General features: G+C 43.1%; 1 protein-coding gene across 17 annotated transcripts in view; it reads right to left on the bottom strand.

Annotated features, from left to right (window-relative positions):
• BAZ2B (bromodomain adjacent to zinc finger domain 2B) overlaps nt 1–21145 on the bottom strand; it is a 330703-nt gene that overhangs the window by 229019 nt on the left and 80539 nt on the right. For all 17 annotated transcript variants that reach the window (XM_077272878.1, XM_077272883.1, XM_077272879.1 and 14 more), the window contains exon 2: nt 16926–16966. The gene's annotated coding sequence lies outside the window, so the exon portion shown is untranslated. The remainder of the gene's footprint in view (nt 1–16925; nt 16967–21145) is intronic.

Raw genomic sequence — 21145 nt, 5'->3', positions numbered from 1 at the left:
CTGAATATACACCTGAACTCTCTCACTCTTCACCTGAACTATAAAAATTGCTTATGATAATATCTGGATTATAAAGACATTCTTACATGGATTTTCAAAGTAAACACCCCAGTCTTCCCAGGTCTAAGATCTATTTAATAATGTATCTAGTTTCTATCGTAAAGTCTGCTTACAGATCAGTTTAAAAAGGAGATGTCACAAGAAAGGTCCCTTGTGAAAAATTTTCTCTATAGTTTGTCTTATCTATGCATGCTCCTGCAAATAGAACATACAATACACCTATAGCATCATCAGTAAATTATCATACGTTGTTAAAAAATACATAAGAAGTCTCTGTACAAGAACAATATATGGGCCCTTTGCTCTCCAATAGCTTTTCATAATGCAGAATTCCACCCCCTTTGGACGTGGTAGTGGCCCCCTGACCTCTTTGGCCCCTGTGCGGGTGTACAGGTTGCATCAATGATATGTCCGCCCCTGTCTGCTACACTTGTATATCATCTTGTCACTTTTAATGTCTATCCACCTCTATATTTAGACTCTATACACGTCACCACTTCTGTATTTATCACCCACTCCTGATTTTGGCTTACAAATATTGATGTGAAATACTGACCAAATACTGATAGTGTGATTGAAGCCTTAAAGTGACTGTCTGCACAAAATGAATGTTCAAACCAAGCACAGGAGCTTGGTGTACCCTTAGTGTGGCCAAAAAAATCAGTGACCTTTCCCCCCATTTGTTTTCCGTCTATGTCTTCCCTCCTCTGGCTCCTGGAAAGCCAAAGCTGTCCATAAAGAAATATAGGGGCGGAGACAGAAGGAAAACAAGTCGGTGTGAAGATGCAGCAAATTTATTAAAGGTAGTATGCAAGGAGATGGATATACTGCCCACATTTCCCCTTGAAGACACAAGTTGTGTTATGATGTATAATGTGTATTGAGATATGTATTATTGGTGATAATGTTGTGTCGTCCTACAGTAGGGAGAGTTACGGTTAATGTTTGGGACTATCCCAGAGTGGGAGGGGATAAGGTGAAGGGACAGAGACATTTTCCTGTCAGGACATCAGATAGAGCCCAGTGTGCCTCAAAAACAGATTTAAGGTCTGGGCAGTAAGCAGAGTCATGTGATGTGGGTGTCCCAAAGCGAGAGGAGACTAAGGGAGTGGATAGCAAGATCCAGAGTAGAGAAAGGAGAAGTGATGTATCGGAGAAGGGTCCTGGGACAGGACACCTAGTGGTACGACCCCAAGTTTATAACTCAGAGAGGTATTGGACCAGGAAACGTGAGATGAAGAGAGTGCCCTGGGCGGGAGTTCCAAGGCGTTAGCAGGCAGAGAAGCTAAGTACCGGCCATATTGGAAAACTGGTTCCCCTAAGAGGTAAAGAGGATGTGGAACCACGGGTTGAAGTACAGGACTCTCAGTTACTGGACTGTAGTAGAGTGTTGGGATGAGGTGAAGGCAGGAGAACTAGTGGAGACACAAACCAAACGAGTTAAGAGAAACAAACTGAGACTGTGAAAATGCTCCATGTGTTGAAGGAAACGTTCATTATGCTGTGTACCCGCTAACTTTTCTACATACTCCCCACCGAGTTATCGTTCAGTACAAAGTTTATTTTTCACTGGTGGTCTCCATCATTGAAGTCCTCAACATCTGGACTTGGTCAACCAAAGTCATCGGTGACATACAGCCTGCAAGGGCGTAACGCCTTGATCAACGAAGTCCACACACCAAGTCAGGACCCCCAGCTTCATGTAACATACTGGGGCATAAGAGACGGGTACCTCGTCCACCGCTACGTTACAAGTGTGTCAGCATTAAATCACTATTTATACCGAGCACAGATGCTCAGTGCGCCCTTGGTGTGGTCAAATAGTTCAGTGCATATTCCGTTCTACTTGTTGTCAATCTATCTCTGCTCTCCTGTAAAGCAAGTGGGAAGGTGCACTGAGTGGTGCACTGAGGGTACACTGAGTGCCTGTGGTTGGTTTGAACAGTCATTTTGTGCTGACAAACTCCCTTAAATAAATGTGCAGTCTCTTTGTCTATAAATCATCATGGGTGACTTCAATATCCCCTGTCATGATCTCTGCAGGCAGAGATCATAGCAAGCCTATAGGGGGACAAGCTCTCGGAAGATGGAACTATACTGACCATGAACTAAGCCTGCCGCGCAACTAGAAATAGCCAGGTAGCATTTCCTATTTATCGCTAGATGCCCAGCTCTGGCCTAAGACCTAAATAGCTAGCAGAGGGAAATATAAGACCTGGCTCACCTCTAGAGAAATATTCCAAAGAAGACAGTAGCCCCCCACATATAATGACGGTGAGTTCAGATGAAACAACAAACGCAGCAGGAAAATAGTCTTAGCAAATTTGAGGTCCGCTTACTAGATAGCAGAAGACAGATAGTATACTTTCATGGTCAGCAGAAAAACACTAACAAAACACCATCCAGAGATTACCTTAAACTCTGGCATTAACTCATAACGCCAGAGTAGCAATCCCTGATCAACGAGAGCTTTCCAGACACAGTAACAAAACTTCAGCTGTGAACTGGAACAAATAGGCAAAACAAAACATGGACAAAAGTCCAACTTATCTAGAGTTGTCTAGAAGCAGGAACAAGCACTGAGAGGCATCAGATAACATTGTTGACCGGCAAGAAACCACCAGAGAAATGAGCTTAAATAGCGACACCCACTACTGATGGAATCAGGTGAAACAGGAAAGAGGATGACAAGTCCAATTCCACAAGCGGCCACCGGGGGAGCCCAGAATCCAAATTCACAACAGTACCCCCCCCTCAAGGAGGGGGCACCGAACCCTCACCAGATCCACCAGGGCGACCAGGATGAGCCCTATGGAAGGCACGAACAAGATCAGAAGCATGAACATCAGATGCATTGACCCAAGAATTATCCTCCTGGCCGTAACCCTTCCAGTTGACCAGATACTGGAGTTTCCGTCTGGAAACACGAGAGTCCAAAATTTTCTCCACAACGTACTCCAACTCACCCTCAACCAACACCGGAGCAGGAGGCTCAACTGAAGGTACAACAGGTACCTCATACCTGCGCAATAACGACCGATGAAAAACGTTATGAATGGAAAAGGACGCAGGGAGGTCCAAACGGAAAGAAACAGGATTAAGAATCTCCAATATTCTATAAGGGCCGATGAACCGAGGCTTAAACTTAGGAGAAGAGACCCTCATAGGGACAAAACGAGAAGACAACCACACCAAATCTCCAACACAAAGCCGAGAACCAACACGACGATGACGGTTGGCAAAACGCTGAGTCTTCTCCTGGGACAACTTCAAATTGTCCATAACCTGTCCCCAGATGTGATGCAATCTCTCCACCACCGCATCCACTCCAGGACAATCCGAGGATTCCACCTGACCGGAGGAAAATCGAGGGTGAAACCCCGAATTACAGAAAAACGGGGACACCAAGGTGGAAGAACTGGCCCGATTATTGAGGGCGAACTCTGCCAATGGCAAAAAAGCAACCCAATCATCCTGGTCAGCAGAGACAAAACACCTCAGATATGTCTCAAGGGTCTGATTAGTCCGCTCGGTCTGGCCATTAGTCTGAGGGTGAAAAGCAGATGAAAAAGACAAATCTATGCCCATCCTAGCACAGAATGCCCGCCAAAATCTAGACACAAATTGGGTACCTCTGTCAGAAACAATATTCTCAGGAATACCGTGCAATCGGACAACATTCTGAAAAAACAGAGGAACCAACTCAGAAGAAGAAGGCAACTTGGGCAGAGGAACCAAATGGACCATTTTAGAGAAACGGTCACAGACCACCCAGATGACAGACATCTTCTGGGAAACAGGCAGATCTGAAATAAAATCCATCGAGATGTGTGTCCAAGGCCTCTTAGGAATAGGCAAGGGCAACAGCAGTCCGCTAGCCCGAGAACTACAAGACTTGGCCCGAGCACAAACGTCACATGACTGCACAAAGACTCGCACATCTCGTGACAGAGAAGGCCACCAGAAGGATCTTGCCACCAAATCCCTGGTACCAAAAATTCCGGGATGACCTGCCAATGCAGAAGAATGTACCTCAGAGATGACTCTGCTGGTCCAATCATCCGGAACAAACAGTCTATCAGGCGGACAACGATCCGGTCTATCCGCCTGAAACTCTTGCAAGGACCGCCGCAGATCAGGAGAAACGGCCGACAAAATAACTCCCTCCCTAAGGATACCTGTAGGTTCAGAATTACCAGGAGAGTCCGGGTCAAAACTCCTAGAAAGGGCATCTGCCTTAACATTCTTAGAACCCGGTAGGTATGACACCACAAAATTAAAGCGAGAAAAAAATAAAGACCAGCGCGCCTGTCTAGGATTCAGGCGTCTGGCAGTCTCAAGATAAATCAAATTTTTGTGGTCAGTCAATACCACCACCTGATGCCTAGCCCCCTCGAGCCAATGGCGCCACTCCTCAAACGCCCACTTCATGGCCAAAAGCTCCCGATTCCCAACATCATAATTCCGCTCTGCGGGCGAAAATTTGCGAGAAAAGAAGGCACAAGGCCTAATGACGGAGCAGTCGGAACCTTTCTGCGACAACACTGCCCCAGCTCCAATCTCCGAAGCGTCAACCTCAACCTGAAAAGGCAGATTCACATCAGGCTGACGCAACACAGGGGCAGAGGCAAAACGGCGCTTAAGCTCCTGAAAGGCCTCTACAGCATGAGGGGACCAATTAGCAACATCAGCGCCTTGTCTGGTCAAATCAGTCAGTGGTTTAACGACATCCGAAAAACCAGCAATAAATCGGCGGTAAAAGTTGGCAAAGCCCAAAAATCTCTGAAGACCCTTAAGAGAGGAGGGCTGAGTCCAGTCACAAATAGCTTGCACCTTGACGGGATCCATCTCAATGGAAGAGGGAGAAAAAATATACCCCAAAAAGGAAATTTTCTGGACCCCAAAAACGCACTTAGTCCCCTTCACACATAAAGAATTAGACCGCAGAACCTGAAAAACTCTCCTGACCTGCTGGACATGAGAGTCCCAGTCATCAGAAAAAATCAGAATATCATCCAGATATATTATCATAAATTTATCCAGAAAATCGCGGAAAATATCATGCATAAAAGACTGGAAAACCGAAGGGGCATTAGAAAGACCAAAAGGCATGACCAAATACTCAAAGTGGCCCTCGGGCGTATTAAATGCGGTCTTCCACTCATCCCCCTGCCTGATCCGCACCAAATTATACGCCCCACGAAGATCAATTTTAGAGAACCACTTAGCACCCTCTATACAAGCAAACAAATCAGTAAGCAATGGCAATGGGTATTGATACTTAACAGTGATCTTATTCAGAAGCCGATAATCAATACATGGTCTCAAAGAGCCGTCTTTTTTTGAGACAAAGAAAAACCCAGCTCCCAAGGGAGAAGAAGATGGACGAATATGTCCCTTTTCCAAAGACTCCTTTATATATTCCCGCATAGCAGCATGTTCCGGCACAGACAAATTAAACAAACGACCCTTTGGATATTTACAACCCGGTATCAAATCTATGGCACAATCGCACTCACGGTGCGGAGGTAACGACCCAAGCTTGGGTTCGTCAAAGACGTCTTGATAATCAGAGAGGAACTCAGGGACTTCAGAGGGAATGGACGACGAAATAGAAACCAAAGGTACGTCCCCATGAATACCCTTACATCCCCAGCTCAACACAGACACTGCTCTCCAGTCCAAGACTGGGTTGTGAGACTGCAACCATGGCAATCCCAGTACCAAATCGTCATGTAAATTATACAGCACCAGGAAACGAATAATCTCCTGGTGATCCGGATTGATACGCATGGTTACTTGTGTCCAGTATTGTGGTTTATTATTAGCCAATGGGGTGGAGTCAATCCCTTTCAGAGGAATAAGAGTCTCCAAAGGCTCTAAATCAAAACCACAACGATTGGCAAAGGACCAATCCATAAGACTCAGAGCGGCGCCAGAGTCAACATAGGCGTCCGTGGCAATGGATGACAAAGAGCAAATCAGGGTTACAGACAAAATAAACTTAGACTGAATGGTGCCAATGGAAACAGACTTATCAAGCTTCTTTGTACGCCTAGAGCAAGCCGAAATAACATGAGTAGAATCCCCACAATAGAAACACAATCCATTCTTCCGTCTAAAATTCTGTCGCTCGCTCCTGGACAGAATTCTATCACACTGCATACTTTCTGGCGTCTTTTCCATAGACACCGCCAGATGGTGCACCGGTTTGCGCTCCCGCAGACGCCTATCAATCTGAATAGCCATTGTCATTGACTCATTCAGACCTGCAGGCAAAGGGAACCCCACCATAACATCCTTAACGGCATCAGAGAGACCTTCTCTGAAAGTTGCCGCCAAGGCGCACTCATTCCACTGAGTAAGCACAGACCATTTACGGAATTTTTGGCAGAAAACTTCAGCTTCGTCTTGCCCCTGAGATAGTGCCATCAAAGTTTTTTCTGCCTGAAGTTCCAAATGAGGTTCCTCATAAAGCAAGCCCAAGGCCAGAAAAAACGCATCCACATCGCGTAACGCAGGATCCCCTGCTGGCAATGAGAAGGCCCAATCTTGAGGGTCACCCCTGAGCAAGGAAATCACAATCCTAACCTGCTGAGCAGGGTCTCCAGCTGAACGAGACTTCAGGGACAAATAAAGCTTACAATTATTTCGGAAATTCTGGAAGCTAGCTCTATTCCCTGTGAAGAACTCCGGCAAAGGAATTCTCGGCTCAGATACCGGAGCATGTACCACAAAATCTTGTAAATTTTGTACTTTCGTGATGAGATTATTCAAACCCGCAGTTACACTCTGGAGATCCATTATTGTCAGGTGCACACAGAGCATACAGAGATTAGGAGGAGAGAGAGAAAAAAGACTGCAGCAAGGCAGACTGGAGGAAAAAAAAAAAAAAAAAAAAAAAAAAAAAAAAAAAAAAAAATTCCAGCAGACTTCTTATAACTCTCCTTTCTCAACCTGGGTCTTTAACACTTTACTGGCCGGTCAAACTGTCATGATCTCTGCAGGCAGAGATCATAGCAAGCCTATAGGGGGACAAGCTCTCGGAAGATGGAACTATACTGACCATGAACTAAGCCTGCCGCGCAACTAGAAATAGCCAGGTAGCATTTCCTATTTATCGCTAGATGCCCAGCTCTGGCCTAAGACCTAAATAGCTAGCAGAGGGAAATATAAGACCTGGCTCACCTCTAGAGAAATATTCCAAAGAAGACAGTAGCCCCCCACATATAATGACGGTGAGTTCAGATGAAACAACAAACGCAGCAGGAAAATAGTCTTAGCAAATTTGAGGTCCGCTTACTAGATAGCAGAAGACAGATAGTATACTTTCATGGTCAGCAGAAAAACACTAACAAAACACCATCCAGAGATTACCTTAAACTCTGGCATTAACTCATAACGCCAGAGTAGCAATCCCTGATCAACGAGAGCTTTCCAGACACAGTAACAAAACTTCAGCTGTGAACTGGAACAAATAGGCAAAACAAAACATGGACAAAAGTCCAACTTATCTAGAGTTGTCTAGAAGCAGGAACAAGCACTGAGAGGCATCAGATAACATTGTTGACCGGCAAGAAACCACCAGAGAAATGAGCTTAAATAGCGACACCCACTACTGATGGAATCAGGTGAAACAGGAAAGAGGATGACAAGTCCAATTCCACAAGCGGCCACCGGGGGAGCCCAGAATCCAAATTCACAACAATCCCCATTGACACCCACCAGTCAGCAGCCTCCAAACTCCTGTCCCTTACTTCATCCTTTGGACTTACTCAGTGGTCCTCCTCAGCCACCCACACAGACGGACACACATTAGACCTGGTCTTCACTCGTTTATGCTCCCTATCTAACTTCACCACCTCCCCTCTCCCTCTATCTGACCACCATCTACTCACTTTCTCATCCCTGTCCTCCTCACCTGTCACCCATGTCCAGCACCATGCGCACCCACGCAGGAACCTCGCACACCTAGACACCCACACACTCTCTTACTCTATCCTACCACTGTCCTCTATATCCTCACTCCACGACACAGACACTGCCACTGCTTTCTACAATGCCACTCTTGCATCAGCTATTGACACGGTTGCCCCTGTCATGCATAGCAGAGCGCGACGAACCAATAGACAACCCTGGCACAATAACATCACTAAAAAGCTTCGTCAAGTATCGAGATTTGCAGAACGGCGTTGGAAGAAAACGCATTCACAAGATGATTTCACTGCACTCAAACAAGCAACGCTGGCATTCAAATCAGCTCTCACCTCTGCTAAACAGGCCTACTTCACAACCCTCGTATCTTCCTTATCCCACAACCCCAAACAGTTGTTCAACACTTTTAACTCCCTCCTCCGTCCACCACTGCCCCCTCCGACTTCCCTAATCGTTGCCGAGGACTTTGCCACGCACTTCAAAAATAAGATAGACCAAACAAGGCAAGTCTTTGTTGTCCAACCACCACAACCCCTTTGTATGAGAGACCAATGCCCAAACCCCATAACTTCACTCTCCAAAATCTCTGAAGGGGGGCTTGCTCATCTTCTCTCCAAATCACACCTCACCACTTGTGCACTTGACCCCATCCCATCCCACCTCCTCCCCAACCTCACCAACACACTAATCCCACCACTAACCCATCTCTTCAACCTTTCACTAACTTCTGGTACCTTCCCCTCTGCCTTCAAACATGCCACAATCACACCTATCCTCAAAAAGCCATCCCTTGACCCAAGCGGTATGTCCAGCTATCGCCCCATATCTTTGCTCCCATTTGCATCCAAACTCCTTGAGCAGCACGTCCATGCTGAACTTTCCTCTCACTTTGCATCTAACTCTCTCTTTGACAACCTACAATCGGGCTTCTGTCTCCACCATTCCACTGAGACTGCCCTGACCAAAATTACTAATGACTTACTTACAGCCAAAGCTAACAGGCAATTCTCTATACTCCTCCTGGACCTGTCCTCTGTCTTCGACACAGTTGACCACTGCCTCCTACTCCTCCACTGCCTAGGAAGATCCTCTCTTCCTTTGGGGTCAAAGACATTGCCCTATCTTGGATCTCCTCATACCTTGCCAACCGCACATTTAGCGTTTCCTTCTCCCATACTACCTCTTCATCTCGCCCCCTCTCTGTTGGTGTCCCTCAAGGCTCTGTCCTAGGACCCTTACTCTTCTCAATAAATACACTGGGCCTGGGACAACTCATAAGGTCCTATGGCTTCCAGTACCATCTATATGCCGATGACACTCAGATCTACCTCTCTGGCCCAGATGTCACCTCTCTGATCTCCAGAATCCCAGAGTGTCTATCAGCCATATCCTCCTTCTTCTCCTCTCGCTTCCTCAAGCTCAATGTGGACAAATCTGAACTAATTATCTTTCCTCCATCTCGCATATCTTCCCTACCTGATCTATCTATCAAAATAAATGAAATCACACTTTCCCCTGTCCCCAAAATCCGCTGCCTCGGAGTAACCCTTGACTCTGCCCTGTCCTTCAAACTGCACATCCAAGCTCTCGCCACCTCCTGTCGCCTCCAGCTCAAAAATATTTCCAGAATTCGTCCTTTCCTCAACCCTCACTCTACCAAAATGCTCGTGTATGCCCTAATCATCTCCCGCCTCGACTACTGCAACATACTCCTCTGTGGCCTACCTTCTAACACTCTCGCACCCCTCCAGTCCATCCTTAACTCTGCTGCCCGACTAATTAATCTCTCTCCTCGCTACACTCCTGCTTCCCCTCTTTGCAAATCCCTTCACTGGCTCCCAATTTCTCAGCGTATCCAGTTTAAATTACTAACACTGACCTACAAAGCCATCCATAATCTTTCTCCTCCGTATATTTCCACACTAATCTCTCAATATCTTCCCTCACGTAATCTCCGGTCCTCCCAAGACCTCCTCCTCTCCTCCACACTTATTCGCTCCTCACCCAATCGCATCCAAGACTTCTCCCGAATATCCCCCATCCTCTGGAATTCAGTGCCCCAACACATCCGGTTATCCACTACTTTTGGATCCTTCAAAAGAAACCTGAAAACCCACCTGTTCAAAGAAGCTTACAGCCTGTAAAGACCACACGGCCACCTCAACACTATTGGAGCTACTGCAACCCTCGACCTACTGTCTCCTTCCCCATAATCCTGTAGAATGTAAGCCCGCAAGGGCAGGGTCCTCTTCCCTCTGTACCAGTTTGTCGTTGTTAGTTTTGTTTACTGTAAGTGATATTTGTATTTTGATGTAACCCCTTCTCATGTACAGCACCATGGAATTAATGGTGCTATATAAATAAATAATAATAATAATAATAATAATAATAAATGCAAAGTAGGCCCCATAGATATTGGTAAAGGAGTGTGCAATAAACCAAGACATAACATGGATACCTTATTCTTGTTGGCTTACTAATAGGGTAGTATCACACGAGTGTATAAAAAAATCATTCGAGTGTCATCAAGAAAAGTGGGATTTTTTTCTCGCTTGTCTGTATACAATCCGTTTTTTTACAGCAGCAGCTATTAATAATTTACAAATTTACAGGACCATTTAGAGTTTCCTATGTTACAGAATTGCGATATATCCCCCAAAATTGGATGGTATAACGTGGCTCCGTATGGCATCCAATTTTCCCGTAAAGAAATGTACACACTATGTCTTTTTGAATGCTGACATACCTGCATAGTTTTTCCTGAAGAGTCTTATTTGTCAACTTTTTAGTAGTTTTTCCCGCCAGTGTCATTTTTTTAATTTCACATATAAAATAGTGGTGGTTTCCAAGTGGATTCCATCTGAAGAATGTCAGCTCCCTTTATTTAGCCAATGTACGGCTTACGAAGCCTGAAGCTGTTAAAATAAGTTACTAGGTGAAACGTGCACAGCAAGTCATTTAGACATCGCTGTTTATAGGTTCATTATTACTCACGTTCACTGAGAGCTTTTTTCAGGCGGCAAAAGTTGCAATGTGCACATACCTTAGCGCTCCTATGTGCTTCTATATACTTGTAATGTGCCTACAGACTTTTATGGCGAAACTTCAGTCTACGTTTCGCCAGTAGACCACGCTCTCCAATAAAACGATGCATAAATATACACACCAGAATTAGCTCGCTGAAGGATCCTCAGTTAACTCATTCAGCAGACAGCAATAGAGAATGCAATATAGAGGCTGTAGAAGGTGAACGGTGCAAACTATTTTAATGACACCCAATTGCAAAATTATTTTTATCTGAAAATACATGCATTTAAGTAAAACAAAAATGCCCACAAAGGGGTACATATCCTATAAATGGGACTTAATATAAAAAATATTCGACCTGTTCATGGGCATATTGGACCTTGAATACTCTCAGTATTGAAAGCAGCCCATTAGGAGTTCTGCAGGGATTTTTTTTTTCCAGTAGGCCTTCTTTGCAGAGAAAATATAATTTTTTTCTTACACTTCTGAGTCACAGGATTGTTGAGTCTCATGAGCAAATATCCCTGCAGGAATCCTGGAGACATCCTGAAGAGCCCTTGTTACTTTGTGTATAGACAGCACATATAGCCCTCTCTAGATGCTGCATTCCTTAGCATATTCTTTTGTTCTTCCTTAGGAACTCATTTTAACCCCGTGGCTGCCTGCACGGTCCTGAGAGTAATTTGCCAGCAATGTGTTATTTGTCTCTCCCTGATTAGCTGGGCCCCAGTTGTAAGCCTGGTATACATTTGTCAGCCTTCGTGAAAGAAGTCCAGAGCGGGGTACATGTGTCTTCAATATGACGGTGACAGAGGGCTATTTTCACTTATGGACCTCTCACCATGTGGAAATGAGGAGAGGAGGTCACTGTTGTGACGGGGTGACGCTTTCTACAAGTTCGGACTTATTCCTCGCTATAAACAAACGCATTTGGATCGAGTTAAATTAGGAGATGAAAAGAAAATGAAAAATGTAAATGAATGAAAAAAATAAATCACACACTCTGGGTTAGCTGCGACGTCTCACGCTTATAGGAATCATCATTTGACGGCAAAATTCAATTTTTCTTTTTTTTTCAAATTATTTTAAAACGGACCAATCAACGATGTTACATGGGTAAAAAAAAAAAAAAAAAAGACACAGGTCACCCTTTCTCCACCATCTATACACTATCACTGGATTATATATAACCCAAAATGCCATTTGTTGTGAGAAAAGACTGACACTTTACCCTACATGCCCTCCACATGGTCAATAATTTAGAGAAAAAAGATTACTTTTGTAAAATCTTTCCTGGTCAAAACAGTGTGGACTGACTATTCACTGAAGTATCAAATTACAGCTGCGTATTGAAGCTTATGGAAATGGAGGGTAGAGGAGAAAGAGCAGAGAGAGAGAACACACAGAGAGAGACACAAAAAGACTCATAGTGCTGATGCTTTCGAGTGTTTTATCTCACCCCAGCACTGTATTTACAGTCACATTGCTCAGTATTACAGTATAATGTCCTCAATGCTGTTTCTGTGTTTTTTCTTACATCAGCACTGGATCACAGCTACACTGCTCTGTATTACACTATAATGTCCTTCAGGTTGCGGTTTCCGCCTGTGTAAGTGTTTATCTTCCATCAGCACTGGATTCACAGCTACACTGCTCTGTATTATACTATAATGTCCTTCAGGTTGCGGTTTCTGCCTGTGTAAGTGTTTATCTTACATCAGCACTGGATTCACAGCTACACTGCTCTGTATTACACTATAATGTTCTTCAGGTTGCAGCTTCTCATGTTTGTGTGCTATATAGAGACAGGAGAGCAGGAATCAATTCATGTCTGTATGTGCTGTGTACGGGAGACATCATGGCATCTAGTCTCCACCCAGTAGCTCAGAGACAACTTAAAGCTAGCGATAGAGGCTGTAGATTGGAAAACTTGTCAAAAGCTACAGTAAGCTATTGTAAAGTGGGAAATAGTGTCTTTTTTCATGTAAAAAAAAAAGCCGCCTAGGTTTTTAATCATGTATAATTCCTTTAAGCTCATAGGAGAGGACATTTACGGCATACATTAGAATAACATGGAGGCACAGAATGAGCATGATATGGGCATCGTTTTACAGATCCAAGCACCTTTTTATAGGATTCTGATTTTCAGCTGTGATTTTTATCAGATAGTACAAGGGAGATTAATTTATAAACCATGTTATTGTTTTTGGAAAAGTAATTTCAGATGAACACTGTCCCTTTGTTCAAACTCAAAGAGATGTAATCAGGATTGGCTGACACGTTATCTGAACTCCCATTAATAAAATGATTCTGTAGTGTAGCCTAAATTGTTAGACCTGATTTCAACTTTTCTTGAAATTTTGAGAAACAGAAGAGGCAAAATAATTTTGTATCGGGCCAAGTTCACACTGCATTTTCCATCCTACATTTAGCCCGTATGTCGAGAAGTCTCCTAACACATATGTAAAATGTCTTCATGGCGTCTATCCAAATAGTCATCACAGGTTTTCATTTATTGAAAAAGGTCATGCGCTTTTTAATGTCTAACAGCGGCATCCATTGGCCAAAGGCTATAATGACATTCCTTTAATACATACGTCATCAATGTGTCCATTAAACGGACCACATATTCCTCTGTGAGAGATGGAAACCACTGTTAGGCCGGGATCACACATACGTGAGATACAGCCGAGTCTCGCAGGTGAAAACTCAGCTCTGGCACAGGCACTCCAGAGCGGAGCGTGCAGCTGCACAGCAATACATGGAGCTGCACTCTCCGCTCCGGAGTGCTGGCGCCAGAGGAGGGATTTCACCTGCGAGACTTGGCCGTATCTCGCGTATGTGTGATCCCGGCCTTAGGCTGTATTCACACACAGTATTTTTTGCTACGCCTTTTTTTCTGCAGCAAAACCAGTTCTCTTGAAAGTTAAAACACTGCATCCAAACTGCAAATTTTGCTGCGTTTTTGCATCTTTTTTTGGGGTGTGGATTACATGTGTGATTTGTCTACAGTACATGTTTAATAAAGCTAGTTTTATTCACCAAAAATGCTGCAAAAATGCAGCAAAATCTGTTTGCTGCCATTTTGCAGTGTTCGCACTTTTTCATTGCTTTCTATGGGTGAAAAAACTCTGCAAAAAAAGTTGAAAGAAGTGACTTGCTGCAGATTTAAAAGAAGCTGCAGCTCTCAAATTCAGTCATGAAATAAAAACAAAAACAAGTGCCGGACATTATAGATTTCTGGAAAAAAGCAGCTTTAATTTGTATTAAAAAAAAGTTGCAAAAACGCTGCATGTGAACATAGGCTTAGGGTGGCTTCACACGTCCAAATTTCCCGGTCAGTGTACAGACCTCGATTTCCAGACTGGCCGCAGGGTTCCTGACCTGAATCTAGCAGTCTCATAATGTATTTATTTTTTATTTATTATTTCTTTTTAGAGCATCATTGATTCCATGTACATGAGGAAGGATGTCGAGTGCAACAGACCTATGGTCAGTCTGGAAGCTTTTCTCAGTATATATTTTAATTTAGATTGTGAGCCCCATCGGGGACAGCGATGATAATGTGTGCAAAAAACTGTAAAGAGCTGTGGAATATGTTAGCGCTATATAAAAATAAAGATTATTATTATAAATAGAGGCGCAATGTGAACATACCCTTTTTTAATGTAAACTTTTCAAAAACATAAAAATGCAAGAAAAGTGATGTGCATCACAAATATGTGTTCACTTGGATGCATGTCAATTACAAACCCTATGTAGAAAGTGAAAAATCATCAATTTATTCTAAAATATCCCCATCTTTGGCCTTTGCAGGGCATTTTGTCTCTGCTCTGGTGACTGCCTAGACTGCCATTCAAGCATCTCCCAAAGGTAGAAGGAGAAGCTGGTTTGTAGAGTTCAGCCAAAGATTTGCACCGATTCGGTCAAGCGTCCAGTCCGGTCCTCCATGACATCCGGGACAGGGAGATCTTCACTTGGGTTCGACATCTTGGGCGCCTCTTGTGCTTACCAGACCCTGTGATGTTGTAAAGTCATGGAATGATGCATTTCCTGACATTATGTGAGCCTTATACAATGACATGATACTACAGGGCCTAGCAAGAGCTGCCCAGATTGCTATGCCAAGGAGTCCGTGTGCTGATGTGAAGACTTCCCTGGTCCATCCACCACAAAGGACTGGATGTCCAATGCCGGATCAGTCAGCATGAATCTTTTTGCTCAACTCTACTGGTTTGCTAAGCGGTGAGGAACCTAAGGGGCAGACAAGCCTCCTAAACCATGGTCAGTGACCTCCCTCTACTATATGTTTGAACTATAAGCCCTGCAGGAAGATAAAACAGAATCCATCATGTCAAACGCAGCCAAATCAGTCAGACTATTAGACATTTTTGCATTTTTCTGCTGAGCACTCCTCTTTATCTAGTTTGCATTAGAAGGGTTGCATGCCTGACTTGTCATTGTCTTATTCAGCTCACACTGAAGCAAGCATTCAGCTGGCACAAATCCACATAAAAGAAAAAGCAAGCAGCGAAAAAGCAAAAAACACTGAAGGATATATAAAGGACTGGCAAATTATAGAGAACGGCTCCCTTCTGATATATCTTTTTTATATCATCATCTGACAAAATATTGTGCAGAAGTGAGGGTTGCAATGCAATTTCAACACAGTTAAATGAGCTTAGGGAAAGGTGTCTCATCCTCCAAAAGATCCAAGACAAACATTTGCTTTGTCTACACATCACCACTTTAGAATATCAATGTCCTCTGTACATTGGCCATAGACAATAGATGATCATTAGGATCTCTTTTTTGTTTACAACAGGATCTGCTAAGAAACAAATCTAACAAAATTTGGGGCCACCAGATACTTCCCTACTTTATAAATTAGCGGAAAGATATCAGACAAGAGGTGAGACTGATAGAAAAATGACAGCTCAGCTAGTAGTCATCTCATGTACAAGCAGAAAAATGGATATAATGCCGCACTGCCAATGTTCCACCAGGCGATGTGAAGACAAGTATATTTAAATGCAGTTTTTATTTCTCGACGCGTTTCGGAGCATACAAAACTTCTTCATCAGGACGAACCACAATAATGCTTGTAGCAATCTCATGTCTTTGGTCACATGGAACACAGAGCTTGCACAGCAATGCAGGGAGCAAGTATGGCTCCTTAGTACAGAGCCATGAAGCCTCTGAGCACTGCCATAATCTGGATTCTGCACGTATTCTCCCTTACGAGCAATGTCCCTGACATGCAGAGTTTGATGATGCATGTTACATTTTTAATAGAGCTGCGGTCAAGTATGATTTCTGCCATTTTCTTGCCTTACATTTCCTTCATTATCTAAGAGACCAAGATAGTCATGTGACGTCCTTGCCATCTGGGTGAGTCCGCTGAATGCTGCAGAAGTGAGCATGCTCAATACCCCCATTCTTATAATGATTGGGACCCCCAACATTGAGAAACTTATTAGATCTCATGTGCATAGGTAATAAGTGGAGTTCAGCAAAGCGATTTATAAGACCTTAGTTCAGCATCTACTTTGGTACTTGGTGGCCACTGTGAACCCCCTACTACCCGCATCATCCACGGCGCCTCTCTGATTAATAGGCTCCGCAATATCATTATGATGCACTGGGGATGCAGCAGATAATAGAAGCTTCGCAGACCATGGGCTGCTGACATGGCCATTGGACCGGAGTCCTGCAAATCTTGTTGCTCAACTCTACCGATTTCACCGAGTTGGGCAGTGACATCATTTATCTCCAACTGGTCGATCGGACAGCTACTTATAATTACGCTATAATGTGACCAATGACTTGAAGCCATCAAGTGGATGAATATGCAAATGAGACCTCCATGTACAAGTACACTTTTGCATGAAATTTTCACTTACTGTAAGAAATGTCGTCAGTTCTGTGACATCACTCTTGCGCGCTGAAAAAAAAAAAAAGAAAAACTGATCAAACAATCAAACCAGAGATAGAGATACTATTATTCATAAGAAAGACCTGTCACTTATTTGCGTTGTTTTTGCCACCAAAAAACACCACGTTTTCCAGTACTAAGAAAGTGAATGAGATTTCTGAAATCAAGAGTAAAAAGTATGCAAAAATAAGCGTATTTTAGGCAGCGGTTTTCCTGCCAACACTCTCGTTTTTGCTGCAGAAAAATCCGCTGTAAATACTTAACTTGAGCAGATAAACCTAAAAAAAATAAGACTAGAAAACAATGGCAAAAAAAACCAAAAAATTTAGAAGGAAAAACTTTTGGACAATGCAAATTGCAACTTCCCGAGAACAATACCCTCACTTGTTTCGACTCGTTATTCTGACCTTTGTTTCGTTCTCGAGCTATGTAGCTTTTTGCTAAAATGTTGACATAACGATTCTACTCGTCCAACATCAATTCTTTCTAATTAGCGATCCACAATCTTTCATCTTCCATTGTGCAACTACACGAAGATCAGCGAAGACTGACGGCAATGGAAGGGTTAAAGAGTGTAATCATCCACATGATACATTTTATTATGCAAAACAATACATTTAGGGTGCACCATTAACTTGTCAGCCAACATACCCGCTGTAAAACATGCCATAAATAATCTCAGTACATCTGCTGTGTGTTAGCCAGCCCTGAAACACACAGGGCGTAAAGCTGCAGAACTGGCAGAGCCCTGGACTGTCTCTGCTGCTGATTATCATAACATAGGAAAAGTGACACGATCACAAAATTATCTATTGCACTGTGCAGGGCACTGGGGCAATGGAAGCCAAGTTTCTAAAATGGGTCTAAAATGTTTTTTTTGTTTTGTCTTCATAAACGATCACTGAAAAAAATCACCCAAGAATATTGTCAGTTTATTTACAGTGGTTGCAAAGGTGGCTTAAATGGGCGATCCACTTCCCAAAAATTTCCTTAAGACTATAGATGAGACAAACCGAACGTAGAAGTTCGGGGCTCGTACCGGACAAACGAAGAACACCGACTTCATCCAGAAGTCTGTTGCAAAGTTCGAAGTTCCGGGGAAAGTCTGGGAGGAATGAAAGAATTTTCCAGCTCAAAAGTTCAAGTCCCCATTGTTGTAATTGGGATTCAGATTCTAGTTCAAGTTCTGGTACCCAAACCGAACTTTGAAATAAAGTTTCGCTTCGGTACCAGAACCTGAACTTCCACTGGTCTGCTCCTCCCTACTTTAGACATCTTCCTAATAAAAATATTTATTTGGTATTCACAGAGGTGCTACTGTCTTCGGATACCAGCATGATCTCAGAAGCTCCACTGGGCATTCATAGTATCCTGTGTCGGCATGCCATCAGTTCTGTGTCTGGAGTGGGCTGGATGACTGTTTTCTTTTACTAGCTAAGCCAGCCCCCTTCTATACATCTGCCTTGACAGAGAAAGAGGCTGGTTTAGATAATGGACAAGTGAAATCATTAGTTTAGTTAATGGAGCAGTCAGCCAGCCCCCTTAAAGGTTGATCACGGCTTAACGTAAGAAGTTTTCTGATGTGTCAAACACGAGTCAGAAGTGGAGCTGTTGGGATCGGCTTGAATATCTGAGGATCAAATCACCAGTCCTTAAAGGGGTTGACTCTTAAAGACAGTTGATGCTGAAGACTCCAACATACAGAGAACTTCTAGCAATTGTTAATATTGGCCCCCGATTATGGTACTGAGTTTTATCACCTACAACAACATTTTAATTCCACCTTTCCAATACAAATGTAGTACACTTGCTCCGAAATAATACAGTTCATTTGGAAGGCAGACTCCTTCACGGGTAATTGTTAACAGCGCCCTTTCTCCACGGTCCCCAACCTTGCAAATAAGAGTGCCATTCCGGGTCTATACATCATACAGCACCCAAATAATGATTATATAAGGGAAGGCGAGACTGAAGAAATGCTGGAAACCGTGTGCCATTTGCCTCTTGTGCCCTTATTATTATTCGGCCTTTTTTAGACTTGTTTCCTATTGGAAAACCCATGTAAATAGGTGCAAATGAGGACTCCACAAAGACTCCCCGCTCTGAAGGTGGAATTTTACTGTAAATACTCTTACAATGCAGCGTCTGTAATTCAGTGGACACCAAAGGCTCATTTATCTGTTCAACAACTTTATGCAGAAGCGACCTAATTTAGCCTTTACTGAACATCCGCCAAAACTCCGCTCTGCAACGGGAAATCAAAACTAAATGTCATGCCGCTGTCTTGAGAACTTTTGGCAGAGACAATGGAAGATTTATTTAGAAATCATATGTATTCTCCATCTTACCAGTATCAATATTATTTGCTCTTTACGAGGACACAATGGGGTGTGCTCAGTGTGTTTTATTGGCTACTAAATAAATGAATTGTGTAATGTAATTATGTATAACTTTTGATTATATACACTGACAACATTGGGACGGGAAAGCTGAAAATTTACTACAGATTCCAAATATTAAGAATTTAGGCCATCCATCATAATCCCCATTAGCCAAAGATAAAAAAGGTGACAAGGTATGAGATCGAAAATTGTGTGCTGATTTTTTTTGTCCTAGCAGACTGAGCTTGTAGGGTCTTTTTTTTCCTTAAATGCCTGTATTTTGTACTAAAAAAAAAACTTTTTTGCAATTGGGTTTCATTAAACATTTTGCATTATTTGATTTCTATGGCCTCCGTGTTGCACTGTTTATATTGTCAGCTGCAGAATGAGTCAACTGAGAATCTATCAGTCAGCTCGCTATGACTGTCTGACAGTTTGTAACTCTCTTATCTGTGTTTTTCTGATCTCCTCTCAGTTGATTGATAACAAGTTGAAGGTGCAAGTAAAAAAAAGAGCCAGTAAAAGCTAAATGCTGCCAAAAATCTTAAGAAACCTAATTGCAAATATAATTTTTAGTTCCCAAAACATGTATTTAAGTAAAAAAAAAAATTGTCCCCAAAACCCCTTTACTTCCAAAGTTGTGTTGTACTGAACTTGCTATATCACAGGATAGGTCATCAATGTCCTAGAGATTAACGCAAAATGACTGATCTCAGGAATGATCTACGCCACTAGATATCATCTATTGGTGAGTTTCTATCCTGCAAGAGGTTAACGCAATCAGTTGTGTGCACTGCATGAGAATGTATACATCACTCCTTCCTGGCCCGAAACCCGCGGATTCCTGGATTCATTTGCCAAAAGAAAATCAAAAATGAAGTGTGGTAACAGCGAAATCCGAGCTGTAACTATAGAGACAAAGCAGTGTTTATATTGTAACTCTATGGAATCGATTCAACAACATGGATGTTAAAGTTACAATTCTAAATAATAGTCCAAAAATGTTCTCCCCCCACCCTGAACACTTCTGGTCTGTTTTTCTAATAATCCTTTTATGTAGGCTATTGAAATGGTTAAAGCAGATCTTAGCACAGATAATATATAATTGGATCATCATAGACGCTGCCTCTTCCATTCTGCACCGTTTGGATGTGTCTGCATTTTCAATTTCAATGATACTTTTCTGCATTCTGCTGAACCCGGCGGCAGTTCAGAAAACCAAGCCACTGATTGTTCTTTGTACTAATCTTATGTCTGGGGAAATAGTGATTAGTGGTTAGGACAAGCTCGGGCAGTCTTCAGCTGTTAAGGAGCCACTTTTTTTATTATCTTGTTTTCCTATAGCGCCAACCTATTCTTCAGCGTGGTACAAAAAGTGCAGTCATGGCAATCTCTCCAACCAACCAGGCTCAATATTGACTTATGAGGTCAGTTTCCTAGAAGGCAGAACATGCAGACTCCATACAGATGTGGCCCTAGACAAGCTCAGGACCCAAGGGGCCACCATTAACCCCATGTGCACAATTCTCATGGTATTCTGCTATCAGAAGTCTGGTTGACCCATGGTACTTGTGAAAGTAAAGCAGCCTCAGTGCACCCTTGGTGTGGCCAAACACTTCAGTGCACCTTCCCTCCTACTTTGTTTTCCATCCATCCTTGCCCTCCCCTTCCTTGATTGACCATTCTGGCTTTACATGGGGTCAGAGAATGGCGGAGATAGATGGCAAACAATTAGGACGGAAGGTGCACAGAACTGTTGGCCAAGCTACGGGTACATCAAGCTCCTGTGCTTGGTTTGAACAGTCAT

This window comes from Ranitomeya variabilis, chromosome 7 (assembly GCF_051348905.1).
Source record: "Ranitomeya variabilis isolate aRanVar5 chromosome 7, aRanVar5.hap1, whole genome shotgun sequence".
NCBI classification, from domain to species: Eukaryota; Metazoa; Chordata; class Amphibia; order Anura; family Dendrobatidae; genus Ranitomeya; species Ranitomeya variabilis.
Note: the sequence above shows the minus strand (reverse complement) of the source record. Positions and strands in the feature narration are given on the sequence as shown.